Raw genomic sequence first — 16,525 nt, forward strand, 5'->3', positions numbered from 1 at the left:
TCCTTTACATCAGGTTGCTAGTCATCTAATTGTTGTTCGTTGGTTGTTGTTTTTTTAAAGCCACATTGCTCTCTCTATCATGCTGGCTTTTCACATGAGCTTTAAAGAGCTGCTTCTATGAAGCAAATTAATCATGACTAAATTAAAATAAAGTGTGAACACATAATGGTAAATGTGCAAATTCACTGTTTTCACCCTATCTCTTCCAGTGCCTTCCACGATGGGGCTCAGATGTGTGTGCTGTGTATATACCTGTCAGATGAGCTGAATCGAGCTTGCTCTTTACTGCCAAGAAAGAATTAAGTACAAAATCTTCTGTAGGAAGCAATTGTGAAGTGTGGAAGTTTCTAGTCAGGCAAATAAATTGGATTTAAGTATATTACAGTCATAATCTTTTTCAGCCTCTCTCCAGACAGCCTTTGTACATGGAGAAATGAGAATGTATTCGCAGACAAATCTTGACCTGAGGGAGAAGGCTGAGGGAATCTGGATTTTCAATAACATAAGACAATAAAGCCCAGACTTCTAACGTGCTGCAATATGGTAAAAGTATAAAGAGCTTAGCAACTAATAAAAGGAAAGGGTCTTCCAACTCATATTTGAAGATCTAGACCCCAAAAGGACACTCCATAAAGATCGTAATGGGTTAGTCAGTATCTATCAGAGACTACATACTGTGTTGACCAATTGTCTGACAGTTGTCTTCTGTAGGGTCTGGATATTAATAAGTCTCAAGTTGATTTCCTTTGGGGATTTGGCCTCATAATTGTACATCCGCTTATTGTGACAATGCAGCATGCTACATATTTATTTAACATGATTCCTGCAGGGGTTAAAAGAAGACAGAAATAGAGAAATGCTATTGCCTTACTGATTGTATGCACCCATTGCAAATTTTATCTTCCTCTGTGGTACTGAAAATCAAATCTTATTATAACGTATGGGAGAAGAGAGGGTCTTAGGGGCAGAGAAGAAACCCAAATGAGTTTTTCACTCTGGTCCGAACAGCGGCATATTCCATTCAGTAATAGAGGGATTATAGAGAGATTCAATTATCACAACAAGTTTTGATCTCTTATTAATAAAAGTTGTTCTAGAAGGTATCCGCTAGCTAAATAATATTTTGACAGTTAATGCTAGTGTAAAGCAAGTGTTGCTCAGGCAGTAGAAACAAGGGGAAACAGATGCATAAGAGATCATCTTCTGATTTAGTCAGAGCAAATGAAGCCTGTTTAACAATCATCCTATAGAGCTGCTTTCTTCAGTTTGATCTTATCCTCTCTGTCGACATGCCCTTTATAAAAAGGCAAATATTTAAAGATGACCCATATATAAAATAAAGCTAGGGTTCCCAGTTGCAATCTCAAGACAAGCGGTGTGTTAAGCATTATGTGCATTATGTGGATAGTATTTTATTCACTGAATAGTTTTAATATATTCAGAAGTCTTCTATATAGCCTAGGAAGCTGCCTGAAATGAAAGCAAACCAAATTTCCATATTGGCCAATATTGTGTATTTCATCTACAAGTAGCTGTCTAGGGCAGCAATCCCAACCTGCTGCACAATGCTTTGTGGCTTGGCGGTCCGGCTGGAGCGGGAGAGGGGAACCAGGCTGCGTGAGTGCCATCTCAGCACACCCACGTGCAGATGCAGTTTGACTCGCACAAGCGGCTACCTGGCATGCATGTGGCATGTGCACACATCACAATGTGCGCAAATTGAGCTGTGCACGTATATCCGTGCATGTCATTTTATTGCTTGCGCTAATTGAGCTGCACTCACATGCATGATGGCCCACTTTTCAGGTGGCCCAGTTGCAAATAGGTCATGGCCCGGTAGTGACCATGGCCCAGAGGTTGGAAACCTTGTCTCAATGAAAGTCGTTCAGTCAATTGCTACCTGTTCATTTTCATCTTTTTCTAAATGCGGATAATTGGGGAAATTGCACAAAAGGTCTTTAAGATGCCAAGCAGGTAGTCTGATAACACAGCATCTTCTGAAAAGTTCAACTAGGCACTTTCCCACTCAGCTGATTTGGTCAAGTTGGGCCTGTCCTGTAATTAAGAATGAGTGCCCACTACCAAGCAAATAGTATTATCAGCAAGATAGGCTTTAGGAAAACAATACTACTTTCTCAATAGCAGAATGGACCCTCTGAACAAAACACAAGTACATAAAGCAGGATGACAGCATTGTTCTGGGGAGGATTCTTACATTTTGACACTGATCTGTTCAGTTTCCAACTCTACATATGGGATGGACATCTGCTGGAAAAGCTAAAGTCAAAGCCACATCCTGCACATAGTTAGCCTTTGGATGAATTGGATTCAAGCTCAATTATTATTAGACTATATTGAATACTGAATTAGATGATACTCTTATGCCATTAATATATGCAGTCATTACAACCATGTACAGATTGGAGGGTGCTGCATATCGTACCCTCTCACAAAAGCCTGAAACTAAGTAGACTCATGAAGTGTCAGAAATTCAATCTGCAATGCCCAAGACATAATGTGCTAATATTTAACACATAATGAAAACTCGGAGAAAAACAGGTTTTCTTATTAACATTACCATAAAGATTTGGAATGAAATCTGATGTGAATGAGCCCATGGATGATCATAAAATTATCATACAAATTTTATGATTGGTTTGAATGAACTTTGCATTATAATCAAAGACATATTGTTCCACTATCCTGAACTCAATGGGGACTTTTAAGGAGAATGCAAGTTGAGTCTTGTATCTTTGGGATAAGCAAATATTGGCTACATGAGGAACCCTTCAAAATATTGGTTTTACTTTAAACAGTTTAGGAAACTTCTGCAAAACACCAGGTGCCTGCATCTCCAGGAGTCTTTCAGATTTCAGATAACTCATTGTTTTCTTTACATTCACCCCCTGCCCTCACTTAAGTTATATTAGCACTCTAAATCTAAGTGGATGGAAAATATGATACCTTTCTCAATGTCTCATTGAAATACATAAAAAAGATTGCCAATTATTTCTCAAACATTCACTCAGCCTTCTTCAATCTGGTGCCTCCAGATGTGTTGGATTTCAACTCTCAATTTTTCTAGACAGCATGGCTTTGCAACAACTCAGTAGGAGGTAAATAAAGTACTAATTAGCCAACACCAGCATCCATAACTATATGTTGCACATTAAGAACTTTTGAACTGGTTTGGCAATGGATTGAAGCAGAAATAAGCCTAACATGAAATGTCAATGAGAACAGAAATACTAGGAAGATGTAGCTGCATGTAAAAAAGAATAAAAGGATATGCTGAGCAAGGTATTAAAATACAGTGTCAAAATATAGTAAGTAATTTATACATTAATTCTTACCTAAGTAAGCTTCTTAAAACACAACTTCCTTTGTTATTGCAACCCAGGGGTTTGCAGTAAAGTTGGGGAAATTAGCAAAACTGGTGCAAACTGGTAGGAGTTTACCATAAGAAGCAAAGAAATAAAGCGGTGCTATAAATTAGAGTTTGTAATTAACTGAAGGTAGAATAGAGGAAAGAGGATGTATACTGTAAGTAAATAAGGGGAAATAGTAAAGAGATCATAGAAGGAGCTAAAGAGGTTCTCACTAAATTTCAAGGATGCTGCAAGGAAATCTCAACTGGAGACTTCCAATGGAAGAGGGAGGTCAGCCTAGAGTGTGAGAGGAAGAAGTAAAACAGATAAGATCTATCTAGATTGTCTTTTGCCACATGCAGTCTGGACCATTGTAAAACGGACAGTTGCAAAGAGTGTAGGCAGTAATTACTACCTGGATTGTTCACATCTCCCTGCTTGAGAGGAAGCTGCCAGCAGCCATGAAGAAGGCAGCAATATATCCCCTTCTGAAGAAGTCATGTCTGGACCTAGAGTCCAAGATAACTATCTGCCAAATTTCTATGTTTGGGAAACATTGCTTAAACAGGTGGATCCACTATGCAATACATAGAAAAAATTGATTATCTGCACTCTTTCAATCTTGCATTGGGTCTTGATATGGGGCTAAAATGATCTGTCCAGTATAAAGTAAAGTGTATCATTTAAAGTCCCTGAAGCCTTCTGGTGAAGACTTATATAAAGAGCCAAGGTGGTGCAGTGATTAGAGTGCAGCACTGCAAACTACTTCAGCTGACTGCTAGCTGTAGTTCAGCAGTTCAGATCTCACTGGCTCAAGGTTGACTCAGCCTTCCATCCTTCCGAAGTCGGTAAAATGAGGATCCAGATTGTTGGAAGCAATATGCTGACTCTATAAACTGTTTAGAGAGGGCTGTAAAAGCACTGTGAAGCAGTATATAAGTCTAAGTGCTATTGCTATAAGCCAGAGGAGGTTTTCAGCTATTCAGCTACAACTTCCAGCATCCCTATATAATTTCACAATACACTTACAATAATTTCACATACAACATTTGAAGTGCAGCAAATGTCTCATTGCTGCCATTCCCCATTGCTGCCATAAACTATAGTATCTTTTTTTTAAAAATACCCCCCCACACACACACACACACTCTACAAGATTCTGTTCAGGGCTCCAGAAAATGAAATTGGCAAAATAAAAACTGAAAACAGCCTGCCTACTGGGGGAAGAAGATGATAGCAGATCTGAGATCTAGTATGGAAAGGAAATGAGAAAGAGGATTGCATATTAGTGTTGATTATACAGTGATTATATGAGTGTTTATTACTTAATTAATCTTCCCCAATTGTTCTACTAGTTATGGAGAAGGAAGAATAAAAATGACACTTTTGCTGATTTCTTCTGTTTGTGATTATATAGAAAGAAAACTATATGCCCAAGCTCTTATAACACATTTAGACCAGTTCTAGCAACTACATTTGTACAACCTGCTAAATGAGGTTAGTGCTAACCTTAGTTAGTCTTCCTGTGATTTAACTTATTATGCAAATTCAGCTTATTTAGTAATTTATGGTTTAATGAATTGTGCAAACCTTCCAAATTAATTCCTTAACTAGATTGCATGGAGTGAATACAGTCAATAAACAGTTATTAAAAGAAAACATTACTATTTTAAAAATCACATTAAACGTATGCCTGTAACATACAAACATGGTATATTTCCACCCTAAGAATAATTTGCCTTTCAAGATTATTAATACAGCATGGAGAGTTTCATCTTACTTAAAATCTGTGAATCCTTTCAAAAGAGAAAAGCTTTACTACATGTATCTGTATTCATCTAATTATGAATTAGGATTATCATTATCAGGAATCCATGCAGAATCTCTTTGAATTGAGATTGGGATAAATTGCATGAGTAAATAAATAAATTATTAAATGTCTCAAATTAATTTTTAAAATATTTTCCCTAACAATACCACTCCTACTATTACAATGCAATATTTTAATTGATATATCTTTGGAACTATTAACTAGTTGTATAATTAGTTATCATTATTAAAATTAGTTTAAAAAATTAGTAAAAAAAGTAAAATTTAACTAGTTGAAAAAGTATTCACTCCATTTCTGATTTTCTGAATTCTTGCATATCTCTGCAAGGTAAGAGCTTTATGTACTGATGGATAAAGGGAATCTAAATAAGCAAAGTAAATACAATTTTTTTCCGTTAGTACATAAATAAAGTCATTAAAAATTAACGTGCCAATGAAAAAGGGAGTTTTTACTAATTCAGTCAATTTAGTTAACATCTAGGGTAAGTTATGAGTATTTCACTAAATAGTCAGGGCTGAATTGGATCAACTTTACACAATATAAATCTCACAAACTTTGTCTCCCCTCAACAAGTAAAGATTCTACCAACAAATCTGAAATGTCCTTCAGGTCCTATTCAAATAACAAGACCCTACAAAAAGCCATAAATGCATATCAGTCTGAAAAACATTACAGAATCATTCTGAACATTTCAGGTTGCATGAGTGCTACTATTTCATGAGAAAAGAAACACCACTTTCCATAATAACATGCCTGCTGTCAAGCTTAGAGGTGATAATGACAAGGTTTGGAAATGTTTTGCTGCAAGACTTTAATAACTTGCCACCATGAGAGAAAATATGAATTCATATGAGACAATTCTACAGAACAGCAGCAGGCTCTCTCACCATCATTCTAAGGTGGAACATAAGTGACTCATGCAATAAGACAGTGGATCCCAAATGTATAAGCAACTCTACAAAAGGACTGTGAAGACTACCAATTTCAATACGTCCAGACTTAAGTCCCTTAGAAATACTTAAGCCAGACCTGAAATGAGCAGTTCCTTTTATAAAATTTTCAATAGTTTTTGAGTTGGTCATGAAGGATGTCTACACCATGATGTGAGTCATCTTCCACTTGCAAGAAGCATATGGCTATAATCATTGTAGTTAAAAATGGCACAGAGAAGTATTGGGTTATCCACCCTGAAGATTTTTTTCTTATCACAATAATGGACAGATTCGACTTCACTATTAATAAGATAGGTAAGCTCTCCAACTAATTACCATGCTTCTAGAAGTACTGCATAATTTTTCTAATAACGTTCACTACTTCTTTCTCCCCAAATGTTACTTCTCTACTTGCCCAGTCTTGGCTTCCCTTCCACTACTTCCCTTCCCTTCCACTTGGCACTCATAGGAGGTAGTCCTGTATTTTATACTATAAGTAAGACAAAAGGTAAAAGCATAATGTAAAGCAGAAGTGAAAGATAGCATTGGAGGTACTTCCAGACTGGCTCAAGAGCTGGTCTTTCCCACAAGGATTTTGATTTACATGTTATCCAAAACTCTGTGTGTGTGTGTGTGTGTGTGTGTGTGTTGCATAACCTTAGAAGATCATATTACTACACTGGTTGATTCTTCAGCCTTGTATTTTACTTTATGAAAATATGTCAATAAAATCTTCCTTTTTCCCCAAAACGTTATGCATAGATTTTCCTGTTAAGGGTCTATATCTCCTTCTGGGATCGCTTTCTGCCCTCAAATGTGAAATCTCATTCAACAAGTTTGTTTCCTGAACTGATGTGATCTAGCACATAATGTCAAACAGTATAAAGTAGAAAACAAACATGCTACCATTTGACAGCATACTCCAGCTTTTGCACAACTGGGTATTTTTCAGAGGACAATAGTCACTACGCTTATGGAATGAAATTCGTATGGTGTTTTTTTTTTCTTAAACTTTCTGCGGTTTGTTCTTCCTGTACTTCAGGAATATATACATCTGGAAGCCAACAGCCACGTTTAGCTTTACCAAATGTCGGAAAGGTCAGCATAAAACTCAATTTGATTTTGTCAATTTTTTAATTAATTGATTAATTAAATATAGCCTCTTTTCTCACTTTTGAACTTAGAATTAGAATTTTGAAAGTAGTACTTTGGTTCTGGAATTGAAGGTTGTATAGTACTTCTGTATTTGATTGTGGGATGAAGGTGCACCACGTACAGAGAATTTGTGCTGACCAATGTCTGATAAAAAGAGGCCCTTGCTAGACTCTGTAAAATTGTTCTACTGTGATGTTAACATATGATAATTTTACAGATAAATGGGCAGTTGCTTCAACAGTTCCATTATTGAAGATCAATGATCTATATAATACTTATTGTACGTTTACTCAGATATTTCCTTTGCATATTCAGTAGACAAAGTTTAATGCTACATAACCATTAAATGGGCAGAACCAATTGCATTACTAAGTTTAAAAACAATGATCACCATCTTATATAGACAGACAGACACAGAGATATTTGTTTGGCTTACACCAGGTTCTCTCTCTCTCTCTCTCAACCCCTCCCTCCCTTCCTCTCTCCACCTACTATCAAATTCCTATATTCAGCCCTTTGGGTGCCTAAATACCCTGCCCCTAAAATGCAATCTGTTTACAGGAACACATTTCTACATGCACAGCTGCTATACCGAGTAATGTAAGGTCATAGCACGAATTGCATCTGGTGAGAAGGATATGAATGCCTTACCTCACCAGATTTTAAACTCTGTTCTTAGTAAATCCAGGAGATTATCTTTGACAAGAAGACAAGTAATAGCAGACAAGCTGCCTTCCCTTTTTACAGATTTTCTTCCAGTTTTTCACAGTCACAAAGGAACATAGACTGTACCGTAGACCATAGATTTGCTGAAGGAAATAGCCCAGCTTGGACTGACCACAAACTGTGCCTTGATTTTTCCTGTAAAAACAACAACAAAAAGTGTCTTTGGAAGAGAAATCAATTTAAACTAATTTTCTGGAAGGTAAAACTATTGCAAAACTTTTTATGAGAAACTCACATTTCAGTGGTACTTTCTTCTGTTTATCTTATTCTCATATATGGGAATAAGATAAGATAATAATAAATACATATCTATATAATAAGATAATAAATACATATCTATATAATAAGATAATAATAAATACATATCTATATAATAATAAGATAATAATAAATACATATCTAAAGGGTGTGCATAAGAGCACTAACGTGCCTACCGTTCCTGTCCTATTGTTTCCTTTCGTTATATCCAATTAATATAGTTATTACATACTCATACTCATATATATGCTTATATATTGTATAATTATTTCATTCTTATGGTTATATATACTGTGTGACAAAATAAATAGATAAAAAATAAAAATAAAATATGTTTTAACATTTTAGATACTTCAATTATTATATACAAATTTCCACTTTGCACTTTTTTCTGTCAAGCCATTTCCTTCAAAGTTATAATTCAGGGCCATTGCGTGAAGATTTTCTACTGCTGTCTTTTGAGAACAACATTTTCAAGGGAGTCATCATAAGCAAGTAGATGTCATTGATGATTGGAGCCAGAGTTGTAGCTAAAAAATCAGCATAGTCATTGAATTGTTTCCCTTCTGATCTTCTTTTTTCTCTTTCCCTCATATTCTTACTAACAGAGGCACATAAAAATAGGTTGACAGTTTGAAACAAGAACTTTGATAATTAGACCCAGAGCCAAAAGATGGCCCTGTTAGGTTGGTAACTCCTATGTTAGGGATGTGAAAAAGAACCCAAAAATTTAAATTTTCTGGAAATCCCAGAAAACCCTAACAGATTTCAAATCACAGCCATCTCTAGTTGCATTCAAAGAAAAATGCAGAGATGTTCCCATTGGGTCTGCATCATTTACAAAGGCTCAACAAATAGAGAAACATTCAGCATGTTTATTATTGGTGAGAGGACATGGACATTACATGACTGATGCTTTATTTAATTAAGTGTGCACAGTAACAATAAATATAGTAAGTTAATTTCTGGTTCGATGAAATTGCTGACTGAGAACATGCTTGTGTATATGTTTGAGTGTTGTGTGAGTAGATGTTTTTGGTGGGGGATTTTTTTTTTTGTAATTATTTAAATGGACTGCAAGCAAAGATAATGAATGCATGTTATTTTACAACGTATTGATACTTTAGTAATTAACAGAGCAAAAATCAATACAAAAGTGTGCCAACATAATTAAGAATATGCCAAAGTCACTCTCCAACTGCATTTACATTTCTGTCAATGTTTGCAAGTGCTAGGAGCACTTACTTACAATGCAAATGCTTATGAAATGCCTCTCTCTGTAACAACAAAATATAAAGTACACAGATGCCTTTATCCACAAAAACAGTGTAGATCTTTAACAATAAATACATAAGATTCCAAAAGACTTTTGTGATTTCTGGTGGGAATACATTAAACCCATGCAGGTTCTTCCCTGGTGTATTGTACTTCTGTTTCAGTCTCTGTTTACTGCTACTTTCACTCATCATGTGATAGACAGGCTGCCATTTCATTCTCTTGAAATAAAGGTGCAAACATCAGTAAAAGCCGCCTTAATGGTGGCTGAACACTCCAGGGACAAGCTTTCTAAACAGTTGAGGAGCTATACCAAATTTTAAGCAGACTTAGATTTGTGTGTAGTTGTTGTTGGCTAAAAAAAACCCCCAACCTTTAACCCTCAAGTACGAATGTAAAAATAAATGTATGACTACCTCTAGCAATTTTATTCTATTACGCTGCTTCCCAATTGGATTACGAGGAACTTGGTAACTATCTGGAGCTCTTTTTTAAAGCCATTTTCGATGGAGAGAGATGGTGGACTGTTTAGATGTAAGCATAATGAAAATTTTGAAGTTGAAATTGCATATAATATTAGTGTATTAGTGTGTGTGTGTGTGTGTGTGTGTGTGTGTGTGTGTGTGTATATATATGATTTTGCGATGTTTCCAAAGGCCTTTCAAATTCAAATGTAAAATTATATATATAATTACACACACATAGCATAGAATAGAATAGAATAGAATAGAATAGAATAGAATAGAATAGAATAGAATAGAATAGAATAGAATAGAATAGAATAGAATAGAATAGAATAGAATAGAATAGAATAGAAACGAAACACCACATACCTCCAAAATCATTCGTAGGAAGCTTTTGTATCATGTCAATATAGAAAAGTCATTATATATATATGTTGAATGACAAAATGTCTTGATAAACTGCCTTGTTTTCCCCATTTTTTTTCTCATCTCCTCCTAGTGAAGATTTGTGCTCCAGCCATTTATGGAATTATTTAGTTTGCATATTTACTTATTTCACTAGCATGCTGCCACTTTTCCCCAGACTCTTTGTACAATGGCAGCAATAAAAATCATACAGTAAGAAAATTAAAATTCCATGCTAAACACAAACATAGCACTCGCTCTGAGTGCTTTCCAGGACAGCTTTGAAAAGGTGATCCCTAAAGAACACAATCAAATTTCCAGAAGTAAGCTGTCCCATATTTTCAGTGCCATGACATAAACATGTATCTCGGCATTCACACTTCACAAAAATGGATACCCCCAAATTCAGGCTGGTTAACTCTGGTTAGAGCAGGCAGTCCTATAGGGACCTCACCATCAAACCATTGGACATCTTTGTAAGTCAAAACTAGCATTGTGAATTGCATTGGAAACCTACTACCAGTGCAAATGGTAGTTTCCATAGCTGTAATAGGCAAAAGGTGACGGGCACCAGTCAGCAAATGGACCACTCCATTGCTTTATTTTGAACCACCTACAGATGCCAGGTGGTTTTCAAAGATCACTCGCTATAGAATATATTGCATGTACTCAACTGAAGGATAATAATGATATGAGTTATGTTAGATGATATAATGGATGATTTGGGAAACAATTCTGCAATCCTTCATTACAGCTGCTAAACAAAGGATTGTAACCCTAAACCTAGCCTTAAGCCTAGTAGCTATATCATCCACCAAGGTGAATCATATATAATGACTTTTCTATATTGCCAAGAAATGGGCAATGAGCCCTATGTTTGCTATGAACAATCACCTGTTTTTAAAAAATCCTTTTTTTCTCGTTATTTCCTTGGGATAGCCTTTCTGAGTAATTTGAGGATGTGGTGGTCTGCTTTTGGTTTTTCTTGACACACTTCTCATCTCTACAACCCCCCTGGCAGCCCACACATCCTAAGTAGAGAAAACTCTCTGAAATGTAACTCCTTTTCATGTCCTCCTTTGGGATTTAAGGATGTCCAACAAGCCAGAGAAGCTACTGTCTAATGGAGAGTTTTTACAATGAAGGGTAAGACAGTTCTACATTTTCTTTAGCCACCTCATACCTAGGATGAATGTAAAAACGCCAGATTACACTAATGGGGTTTTTATTCTCTTCTGAAAAAATGTAAATAATTTTTGTGTAATAACAAATTAAATAAAATTAGTAGCATTGAATGAAAATGATTCAAAATTGTAGAATTAATGGGTTTTTTTAATTATAAAATTCACTGGCTGTCCATCTTACCATAAAGTAACTCTGAGCAGTTTAAAGTTACATATACAGTTAAAACATAAAAAGTTAAAATCAGACAACAAAACTAAGTATACATGGGGGGAGGTGAGATTTAGTATTACTCAATCAACTACCTTCATTGTGCTGTTCCCCAACTGGGGCCCCAGGCCAACTGGCAGAGCCATATCTTTAGGCCTTTGTGAAAAGATAGGAGGATTGGGGCCAACCTCACATTTGGGGGCAAGATGTTCCAGAGGGCAGGAGCAACAGCAGAGAAGGCCTCCTCCTGGACTCCGCCAGCTGGAATAATCAGTCTGATAGGACTTGTAGCATGCCTCCTCTACTGGCGCAAGTGGTACCGGCCTATCCAGTGGGGTGAGACAGACCCTCAAGTAACCTGGACCCTTGCCATGAAGGGCTTTAAAGGTGATCACCAATATCTTGAATTACATCCGGAAGCAGACTGGTAACCAGTGCAGTTCACAAAACAGTAGTGTCACAGGGACCATTTTTGGGGCCCCAAAACTACCTGTGCGCCAGCTGTAGCTTCTGAATGCTCTTCAAAGATTTAGCATAACTAGGAGATAGAGTGGGTGGACGAAGATAGCAGCATGTCATAGGCAGGTTATCTCACTTCTTCATTTGTCTTTGAGAGACATTTACACCCATCAGTTCTGGATCTCAAATATTCAGATGTACAGTATATCCTAGTTTTTGTCGAAAGCTTTACTGTGCCTTCTCTTTACACTACAGCTAAAAAGAGTTATACTGTGATGATTATGTAGTCGGGTGCCATTTCAGAAAACTTCATTAAAGATAAGTTCAGTTACGATTTAACAGTCCCAGTGGCTTACAGTTAAATTTCAAAGTTCCAGCTGGCCACACTTTAGCTCACTTTAGCAAAGCACGGCACATTGTTAGATTTTTCTGATAAAGTCTGCTCTTTGTGATTCAGCAAATCTCTTCCTCTCCACACAACTGGCATCTTCATTGTTAAGCACCCCAGAGATAAACAAATCAAAATGGAGTGCACTCAGATGAAAAAGGTATTCCCAATCATACATGCAGATTACACATTATTCATGCAGTAAAAAAAACAAACACTGTGAATTACACAAATTTAAGTCTGAGGAGTAAACAGGGCCTTTTTTTAGCTTTTAAAACGATTTGACTATTGTTGTTGGATTATATAGTCTGCCACACTTCCCATTATATACAACTGTCTCTAGTTTGCAATGATATAAAGTAATCCAATCTACATCCTAAACTTTTTTTTAAAAAAAATAAAGTAAGTTCAATTTAAATCAAATATTTACTTCCAAGAAAGATTGAGATGCCAGGTGCCTGCCTCGCAAAATTATTTCACATTAATTCTCTCTTAAATATTGAAAGATAAACTGCAAATATGAAAGGTCAAATAACGGGTAAAAAGGCATGGACAATTCAAGCTGCTGAGGAGCAAATCTCACAATAAGCAAAGAGCTCGACATAAGATAAAATGTTCCAATCCTTTATAACATGAGGAGGTTAAAATCAATATCTCATAGCAATGTGACAATAGTTTTCTGTACCGGTTGTTGTTAGTCTTCATTAACAAACATAATTTTAACATTTTATGCTGCTTTCTCCAACCTAGCATTCTCAAGATTTAAACCAAGTAACCAAGATTATCAGCCAGCATCAAGACACTTTTAAGGAATGAAGTCCCACACAACTAGAGGATACTACATCAGGAAAAGTTGTCTTATGCCAACAAAATTTCTAAATATTTTATCAAAAGCAAATCAACAATGAAAAGTAAGTGAATTCAATTGGGTGAAAATTAGCAGAGTAAACATTTATTAGGGGCAAGCAGGGTGTCACAAAATACTAAACAAACTCTGCTGTCCAACTGAAAATCTTTATTTTCTTATAGCTTAGCTTTTTGCATTTTCAAAAAACAAAACAGCATTGTTATTGTTAGGGAAATAAACATTTTTAAATCAACCTTAATCTTTCCAATCTACTCTGTCTTGTTTTTCCTAATAAAAGGACAAAATAATTTCAGTGGGTATTCATTTAGATATTCTTTTGCCATAATTCCTTCCAACCCTATTATTCTATGTTCTAAAGTTTCAAGAAAATAATGTATCTTTTATCTCATCACCATAATTGAATACAGGGGAGGTGTATTTTATTGTTGATATTATTAAACATTTGGAAATCTAAAATCTAGTGGAAGCCATACAAAGATTAGTGATGAACTGGTAGATTCAGAAGATGTAATTTATGCTCCTACCTGTTGTCTTCCTAGATTATCCTACATCTATTTAAGATAAAGGAACCATTGGTTTTGCATGTTATACATTCTATTGTATGTTTAGATGGGAGGCAATGCCAAACTTGGTATTTTGAAACCATTTTGTAGACATTCTCGTAAAATGGTTGTTATAGAGGGTTTGACAATACTCTGAAAATTTGTCATGCGAGTGGTTTAGCTAGTTCACAAAGCACTTAATTTCCAAAAACAAATTTAATGAAGTGGTTCCGATTAACTCCACAGGATGTACTTTACCATGTACTCTTACTGAATCATTGGGCACTTTTTGAAACAAAGCACATGGCAACAGCCATCTACTATTAATATCTCAGAATCCTGTAGCACCTATGTGGAGAACAGAGACATCTTGTAAAAAAGAAGATAAAAAAAGAAATAATAAATTATGTTGGAATTTAATAAATTACCTTTCAGACTGCCAACTCCACATGTATTTAAAGGGGGGTGTGTGTGAGCAAAATCCAAGATTGTGTTAGCCTATTTCCCACCTATATACAAAATCACCGTATCTAAATCATAAGCAATAATCTTAGATGATTTACGGACTTGGAACAAGGGAAATTTGTTATTTCAATCTTAAGACTAAAAGGACCCAATAGCCAGCCTGCCTAGGCAGAGCCAATTCAGAATTTGGGAACTGTTGGGAGACTACATTGCTTTCAAGTTCCTATTGTAGTCTTCTCAAGTGCACCTTATTGGTCAAAATGAGAATTAGAATCCTGGACAAGATAACATTTTGGTATGATAACCAATGAGGTGTTTGCAGTTCAAGCCTCAACAGCTCCAGACATCCTGTTACTGTGATTGTCATATTAGAGAGTGTTCACCTCATTTTGGACATTAATACAATTGAGCGTGTCCAGAAATATTTTACAAGAAGAGTTCTCCACTCCTCTGATCACAACAAAATACCTTATGCCACCAGACTTGAAATCCTGGGTTTAGAAAATTTAGAACTCCGCCGACTTCAGCTTCAATCGCAACAATACACAAGCACACAATAGATTTAAACTTAAAGTGAACCGCTCCAACTTTGATTGTAGAAAATATGACTTCAGTAACAGAGTTGTTAATGCCTGAAATGCACTACCTGACTCCGTGGTCTCTTCTCAAAACCCCCAAAACTTTAACCAAAGGCTATCTACTGTTGACCTCACCCCATTCCTAAGAGGTCTGTAAGGGGCGTGCATTAGAGCACCAGCATGCCTACTGTTCCTGTCCTAATGTTCCCTTTGATTGTATCCAATTCGTATGGTTATTTCATGCTTTTACTTATATATACTGTTGTGTTTGACAAATAAATAAATAAAAAATAAAAGAACTATGTAAGAGTGATTAAAATGGTGGTGCATTCCTATCTTTCTCACTTAAGTCGATGGGACATATGTTTCTTTAACGTTGACAGTACTTTACCTTAGTGTCAACCATTTCCAATTGCATTATGCACAGTCATACCATTATTAATGTTTTTTCTGTTAAAAAAATAGCCCATAGTTTTTAATCTGACCATTATCAATCAATGTTAGTGAAGGCATTTTTACAGGGATTGTCTAACATTTTTCTTGCTCTCTGTCTGTTTCTTTTAATACAAGAGTTTCGGCTGCTCATTGTTCTTGAAATGAGTCTAAGAAAAATATATAAATATTAGATGCATACATATATTAGAGGGTATACTATGCTCTATGGAACACTGTATTATGCTTATTGCTGTTCTTGTGATAAATAGACCTACCTTAAGAACAATTTATTCATATATTAATGTGCCTTATGGGAGACATAATCAGCTTCATTAGAGAGCATTATTATGGTAAATCTCTGCAAAAACATCTTGTATAACAAGACAACAAGATCAATAAAAAGACTCATCATCATACATGTGTAATATTGGTAAAAGAGAGTAGATATTAAAGATGTTACTGAGCTCTTTTCATTTGTGTTCACAAAATAACAGTGGTTTGACTGCATTTTAGCTCATAGTGTATCTTCAATGGAGGCCTCCCTCGCTATACTCCATCAAATCATCTACTTTAGAGACAGAATAGATTAATTCCTTCAGATATTTTAAATACATCATGTGCTCTGCGTTTAACTGAGTTCTTTAAATCTTATCTGCAAATGCAAATGACCAATCAGAACTCATTAATATTTTAGGCAATGCCAGATCGTATTTACTACTCTAAAACTTCCATGGAAAAGTAATGATGTAAAACCAGGACTAATAAAGTTTTCTGCCTGGAAATCAAATAACCATTCTAAACCAGCAGTCACCAACTGCTTGTCCGTGGACCACTGGTGGTCTGCGAAAAAATTTTGGTGGTCCACAGAAAAATGATTTGCATTTTTATATTGCACTAAATCAGGGGTCCTCAAACTACAGCCCCTGAGACAGATACGTGCAATGAACATTTGTGCTGCTGCAGAGTGTTTCCCCCTTTGGGGTC

General features: G+C 35.8%; 1 long non-coding RNA gene across 1 annotated transcript in view; it reads right to left on the reverse strand.

Annotated features, from left to right (window-relative positions):
• Positions 1-16,525, reverse strand: part of LOC131200930 (uncharacterized) — a 58,006-nt gene that overhangs the window by 16,339 nt on the left and 25,142 nt on the right. The window contains exon 5 of the long non-coding RNA XR_009155738.1: positions 7,938-8,147. This is a non-coding gene — a long non-coding RNA (uncharacterized LOC131200930). The remainder of the gene's footprint in view (positions 1-7,937; positions 8,148-16,525) is intronic.

This window comes from Ahaetulla prasina, chromosome 6, assembly GCF_028640845.1.
Source record: "Ahaetulla prasina isolate Xishuangbanna chromosome 6, ASM2864084v1, whole genome shotgun sequence".
Taxonomy (NCBI): Eukaryota; Metazoa; Chordata; class Lepidosauria; order Squamata; family Colubridae; genus Ahaetulla; species Ahaetulla prasina.